Source organism: Silene latifolia, chromosome 11, assembly GCF_048544455.1.
Source record: "Silene latifolia isolate original U9 population chromosome 11, ASM4854445v1, whole genome shotgun sequence".
Lineage (NCBI taxonomy): Eukaryota > Viridiplantae > Streptophyta > Magnoliopsida > Caryophyllales > Caryophyllaceae > Silene > Silene latifolia.
Window position 1 is genome coordinate 109196887 of NC_133536.1, and position 7644 is coordinate 109204530.

Below are 7644 nucleotides of genomic sequence, written 5' to 3' on the forward strand. Positions count from 1 at the left end.
TTTGTTGAACAACCCCCAGGATTTCTCGATAGCAAGTTTCAAAACCATGTTTTCAAATTAGATAAAGCTCTTTATGGTTTGAAACAAGCTCCGAGATCGTGGTACGACAGATTGTCAAAATATCTTCTAGAAAGTGGTTTTAAAAGAGGATCTGTCGATAAAACCCTATTCCTGAAAACTGAGGTTTCTGATTTATTAGTTGTACAAATATACGTTGACGATATTATTTTTGGTTCAACTAATAATCGGTTATGCAAGTATTTTTCAGATTTAATGACCTCAGAATTCGAGATGAGCATGATGGGAGAACTCAAGTTCTTCCTTGGACTCCAAATCCAACAAACTTCTGAAGGGATTATGATACACCAACAAAAATACATCAAGGAGCTAATCAAGAAATTTGGTATGAAAAATTCTAATTCTAAGCCAACTCCTATGGGTACTGAGAAGAAGTTGACTTTGGATGAAAACGGTAAGTCTGTCGATGAGATGAGCTATCGAGGTATGATTGGCTCACTTCTTTATTTAACTGCAAGTCGTCCAGATATTATGTTTAGTGTATGCGTATGTGCTCGATTTCAATCGTGCCCTAAAGAATCGCATATGATTGCAGTTAAGAGAATCTTGAAGTATTTAATTGGTACATCTAAATTATATCTGTGGTATCCTCTTGAGTGTAGTTTCGATCTCATAGGGTATTCAGATGCAGATTATGCAGGCTGTTCACTTGACAAAAAAAGTACTTCCGGCATAGCTACATTTGTTGGACCGTGTATTATCACGTGGGGGTCAAAGAAGCAAAATTCCGTTGCATTATCTACTGCTGAAGCCGAATACATTGCCGCTGGGCTGGTATGTTCTCAACTTTTATGCCTTAAGCAATAACTATGTGATTACGGTGTTAATGTAGGGTGTATACCTATTTTATGTGACAACACAAGTGCTATTATTATATCTAAAAATCCTGCACAGCACTCACGAACTAAGCATATAGACATTAGACACCATTTTCTACGGGATCATGTAGATAAGGGCAACATAAGACTGGAATTTTGTAGTACAGAAAAACAATGGGCTGACATTTTTACCAAAGCATTGGCTAGAGAACGTTTTGAGATTTTACGGTTGGAAATTGGTTTAATTGGTGGCAACTAAACTTGTCACAAATATTTTATTCTCTATATGACTGACTAGATTTGACGAGATTGTATGACTGTGTCCGTATTTTTCGTTGCACGTTTATTTATGTCAATTTTATATTATATTATGAGAATATTCCATTTTCTAGTCATATATTTTTTAAGTTTTATTATGAGTCAAAAGTCGTAACCAATTGTTTCAATTTCTTGCCAAAACCGAAATTCCCACAAATTTATCTCTTACCATATCTTACCATATCTCAATATATCTTGTCATATCTTTTAGACAATTTACCCTAACCACTTGTTCATATTATGGTAAATATCTTTTTATAAAAAAAAAAAAAACAAAACTTACCTAACCTCCTCTCCACACGCCACCTCCACTATCCTATTTCCCTTAAACCACTATTACCATAATTGATTCCATGCTCCCATAAATACTTCCTCCTACCGTCACCATCACAAACACAACACCCAAAGACCTTTCCTTTAGACTTTTCTACACACTCAACCTCCTAAATCCTTTCATCATCATGACTCCTCCCTCAACCCGTTTTCACTCGCCATCAACTCGGTCCACAACTCGGACCGGGTTCTCCAAACCTTCATGCACCAAAACCTATGTCCCTATCAAAACTCCCTCACCTTCATCAAACCAAAAACCAACTAACCCCGATCATAACCGGGTTGATCCTAACTTAGAAGGGAAAAGACGGAAGTTAAATAAAGGGAAAAAGAAGGCCGTGGGGTTTGAAGATTCGGTGGAAGAGACTGAGGTTGTAGCTACTCAAGAAGGTCATCAAAGGACGATGTTTCGAGAATACATGCCGAATGCAACATCAATGGGGCTTGATAAGCTTCGACTCACCGCGGATGAAAGAACCCGTGTCAACTATGTTATGAGGTACGGTATTCATGGTGGTCGTATTTATTCCGAAAAGTGGTATGGAAAAATCGAAGCCTTACAATTCTTTAAGGACTTCTTGAATTTTCAAGAATGGAAGAAAGTTTGTTCCTTTGTTGGTCCGGTTTATCCTATTGAGGTAGTCCAATTTTATTCTTCCGTCTCTGTCAAAAATAATGTGTTGCATGCGGTGGTGAATGATACCGAAGTCAAAATCTCCCTTACTGATTTTTGTACTCTGTTTTCGGTCCCTGATGATGGGATCGAAATAAATCCAAGTGCGGAATGGGGAGATGTGACGGAGGAAGAGAAGCTTACAATTAAGAAGTCATTTAATGTTGATGCTACGGGGTCAAGTAACATGCTTGCGGGGTCATTTACCCCAAAATTGAAATTCTTTCTTAATTTCATTTGGAACACGGTTGTTCCGAGAAGGGGTGGTCGTGATAAGTTGTCTAGTTATGAGATGGTGTTGTTGTCTAAATGGCTTGAAGGATCTAAAGTTAGTCTTCCTCGTCTCGTGTTTCATAAAATCGTTCAAACAAGTGTTTGTGTCACCGAGGAAAAGTTTTATACAACTTTGGATTTGCCATATGGTATGTGGGTCTCTCGGCTTTTGGAACAAAAAGGGGTGATTGTAATTTCTAGCTATGGTGTCAAGGTGAAAGATGAGATGTGTGACACTCATCTTAAATTGATGAAAGTCGGTGCTATTGGACCCGATTTGGTGTTTTTGGCGAAAGGGAATGTGGTGGAGAAATCGTCGGATGTGGTCTCGATTGTTGAACAAAAATTGGAAGTGTTTATGGCAAGTATTTGTGAGAAATTGGATGCACAAAATAAGATGGTTGTGGAGTTGGTCTCGGGTTTGGGAAAAGACAAGAATGAGGCTTCGGGTTCGAAGGGTTCGGATCTTGGTGAAGTCGTGTCTTATTTGCATGGGCTAGAAGCACGGGTTGATGCTATGGCTAAGGATGCGGCTAGGGCGGCCAAGGAGTGTGTTCGTCATTCTAGTTCGTTGGCTAACTTAGCTAGTCAAGGTGGGGCTTTGTGGAAGGAAGGGAAGGCTATGCATGAGGATATGCGGGTTGTGTACGAGGCTACTCAAGCCTTGTCATTGAAGGTGCTTAATTTTGAGCGGTGTCTCACGGCACAAGCTAACCATGTCCGTTCATGCTTTGATCGTCTTGACTCTCTTGAGTTTAGGACCCGTCCCGGTTATGTCAACCCCAATGCCGTGAAACGTGACATTCCTTAAACCCGTCCTCCTCTTTTCCTTGCCTTTTCTTTTGTTAGACTTTATATTTTGAATAATTGTCTAATTCGGCTGGCTTGCTTTTCATTCGCCCCATTTGGCTTAAAACATTTGTTCCTATTCGGCCCAATTGGCAATTAGACTAGTTTGGTTTGTAGTACACTTATTTTCTATTTGGCGTGTTAATGTAGATTATTTTCTCGTTTTCTAATATTTCCTTGCATGCTTAATACGTGTCTCGACTCATATCATTCTAGTTGTTTTATGTCTTTTCTCGTCTTTTCGATGATGTCAAGAGGGGGAAGAAATTCTTGTGACTTAAGTATTTGCCTAAGCTTGCTCCTTGTCGGAATATTTAATCTCTTAACGTCCTTAGATGCTATCCTTTGTATATAAGTGCTTGTTCTTGCGTTCAACTGTCTATGACTTTTATAGTATTATGTTGAGGGGGAACTTACACTTAGTCACAAATCTTAAGAGGCTTGTCATCATCAAAAAGGGGGAATTTGTTGGACCATATATATGATCGAGTTTTGATAATGACAAGTATGTGCTTTGTTTTATATAAACTCTTGCCTGTAATCGTTTATTTAGTCTTTGTTAGATTAACTTAGGTTTACAAGTTAGCAAGTGATGTTATAGCATTCTTAGCTATAACATTGAAGATTTGTGAGGCATCATTCGAGTAATGTTATAGAAGCTTCAGCTATAACATTAAAGGTTCTTAAAGCATCATAAGCAACTGTAACAAGTTTCAAGTATGATGATCATTCAAGCAAAAGGCTAGATCAAGTCTTTAACAAAGTTCAAGATGAAGAGCTTTTGGTCAAGATAAAGAGAAGATCCTTTACTGAAGATCTCCAGGAAGATTAGTTAGTATAGATCTTCATCTAATGACGGTATCTTAAGATAAGAGTATTGGGAAAGTAAAGTTATAGCTATTTCACCTATAACTTTACTAACCAAACTTAAAGTTATAGCTATTTCTACTATAACTTTAGGTAGCATTTTAATGGCACGATTTTAATAGTTTTAAAATCATTTTTCAGAGGATAAAATTCTTTAAACGTATTTCGAAATCATTTGTGTATATAGTAGAGTTGAATTATGGGATATTATTATAGGTGACTTGCATATCTCTATTGGTTAGTAAAACGACTTATGGGTCGTCATGCTACCTAGGGTTTGCTAGTCTATTTAACCTAACCCTAATCCATGAAGATAGGTTTTTTATCCAAGATGGGCACGGGCCTAGGGTTTCAGCCGTGAGCTGCAAACCGTTGGGGCGTGTGAGGTTGTTATGGTTAAGTAAACTATCTAATCAAATCTAGCTTATATTTATATAAGATATTTTCCCATCTTTATAATATATGATTTGATTTGTTTACTTATCCTAACATCTTAAAAGATATAGTTTTAGATAACAAATAAGATTTACTTTTATCTTATTTACCTAAACTATGATATCTTGGATTTAATTAGGAAAGAGATCAAGATTTATCTCTTGAAGTCTTTCCGCCTATCTCACGGCATCCTAGGGTTTCGTGCAAACCCTAGTTCTCTCCTCTATTATAAATACAATTGATCATTCCTTATTTTAGTAAGCTTTTCGAAATACAACAATCTTTGCAAAACATATTTGAGTTTAAATCTTAATTGTCTTATTGTTTTGTTTTTGAAAATATTGCGAAAAGTCGTGCTCTTTAAATTGCTTATCTTTCTTAAGATTACGTCATAAGATAATAGTACTTCATATTGTTTCTTACTCGTTCAATTGTGTGAACACTTAGAAGAACAATCAAGTGCTTTCTTAGTAACTTAAGATAGTCAAATCGAATATCTAGTGATATTCAAATCGAGTTATAGTTAGAGTTAACTATACGAGTTGGGTTGATAATTTTGTAATCTGGAGTAAGGTACTTAAATTATTAATCGAGAATAGTGGACGTAGGCTTCGACGTGTGAAGCTGAACCACTTCAAATATCGTGTGTCCTTGCATCTTTCATTTCAGTCATTTCATTACGTTCATAATCATTTGATTAATTAGTTAAATTTTAATCAATAAACTTTAAGTAATAAATTACCTTGATATAAAATAAAAAGTAGGCATAATTTTTAAATACTCAATTCACCCCCCCTCTCGAGTATTTCGGGTGTGATAGACTCTTCACCTGTGTTTTTCCTTTTGTGTCTGATTTGCAGCTCTGTTCTTAACTTCTTATTTCTCCTATCCATGTGCAATTCTTATTTCGGCATTGAGGCTGATATATTTTTTTTATCTAAGTTTGTATTACATCACCGATTAAGTTATGGGCTTAGTCCAGCATGTTGGAATCATTTGATTTCAATCCACTTATGATTGTCTTACTTGAATAATTTTTCTTGTCTAAATCCTATGTCGTTGTCATAAGTTTATGTTTGCAATTCATGTGGTATTAGTTACTTTTATTATTGCAATTCATGATTGTCTTACTTTCTCTGATATTGTAAACTTGTTTTCATTTCTAATCCCGATAGTATGTTCTCTTATATTGATGGTGTAATCTGTGAACTATAAGTTTGTATATTATTATTGACGAGTACACTTGAATGTGAGATAGTCTCCTTTCTAATAGTCAATGTGAGATGGTATTTTATCTTTTAAATGAGAAAAGGTTACCTATTAATTTAATGTGAGACCATTTCATATAGATCTATTTAATTGAGTCGGTCTCCTATATCTATTCAATTGAGACGATCTCATATCTATCTCTATTTAATTGAGATGAGACCATATCTATTAATTTTAAACGATCTCATGTCTATTTTAACATGAGACACGATCGTCATTGAAATTTAAGACGATCTTCTATCAATATAATATGAGACATTATTCTCCTATCATTTTAATGTGAGAACGGTCCCTTATCAATATATTCCGTCTCCTATCAAATTAATGTGAGACGGCCTCTTATCAATTTAGTGTGAGACGGTCGCTTGTCACTTTAATGTGAGCTAGTCTTCTATATTTGAATGAGAGACTAGTTTATTTATGGAGTAACCTTACCCATATTATTTATTTTTCATTACCGAACGAAAAAATCAAATTCTCCAATTACTTAAGACTTGCATTTTTTTTCCGTAATAGAGTAATTGTTAACACATTAGGATGACATGTAAAGGAATAATATTGTCATATTTCCCAAAGGTATATTATTATATGACTGATCTTGTCAATTTACATGAGACATTAGAGGTGTTCTATATCAATTCATATATTCGGCAAGATGAAAGTAATTATTATGAGCACATGTCATATACTAGCTAATCATAAGCTTAGCATCCAACAAATTGGCATGTAACTGCAAAATTGCACATATGTGCAGAGACTCTTTCGAGTATAACATATACTTTTTATTACTCACAAGTATCTAAACTAAAATTGTGTGTGATTGATACTTAGAACATCTAAACATTGAAGTTGCATAACAGTACTAGTACTCAAGCTAGAAAAGACCTTGTAAGTTCAATTGTACAAATTAATATTGTCTTCAGTGGCTTAAAAGCCGCATAACACAAATACAAGTACTTTGTGCCGTTAAAATTCACAATTTTATTCTTATTATGCAAACAAGTCGATCTTCTTATTGGGTATTTTTATTCAGCAAATTGATAACCAATTGCATTATACACTACTCCCCAGATATCTTATAAAATATTACAATAATGTCCACTCGTGAAATCTCATTTATCAAGAGAAATCGCATTCTAAGGTGGTCAAGTGAATGATTGCAATCTATCTTGAATATAATTTTTACCACCTTAGGGGGAGAAAGTGAGTGAAAAGTTGGTAAAACGAAAGAAGCTTTATCATATTAAATTACACTTACAGTGTAATATATGAAGAATGAAGATTCTTGACATTTCTAATATGATCATAAAACTATATCCATATGAAACGAATACACATTTGCGCGCAATATTTAATTGCCATTTGGACTAGGACTTTATAAGTCCGTGTAACCATCGACATATTTATGGTTATTAACGAGCTCATAAACCTGAAATCCAACCAAATCATGGATATTTAAAACAATACTGTACAGTTTGCATTATCGAGTCATCATCATCATGTGCATATAGAGACTAAGTATATTATCTTTGAATTAGTTTCATATCACATCATTACATTCTTTCATGTTATATAGTTTAGAAATTAGTCACATATCATATGAATGCACATTGTTATAATATGTTTTGTAAACAAAAGTTCAAGTGATTCAAATTACAAAAGTGACAAGATCATTTGGAGTGAAGTTATAAAATCGTTATGAATGACTAACGTCATATTATAAAGTTTGTA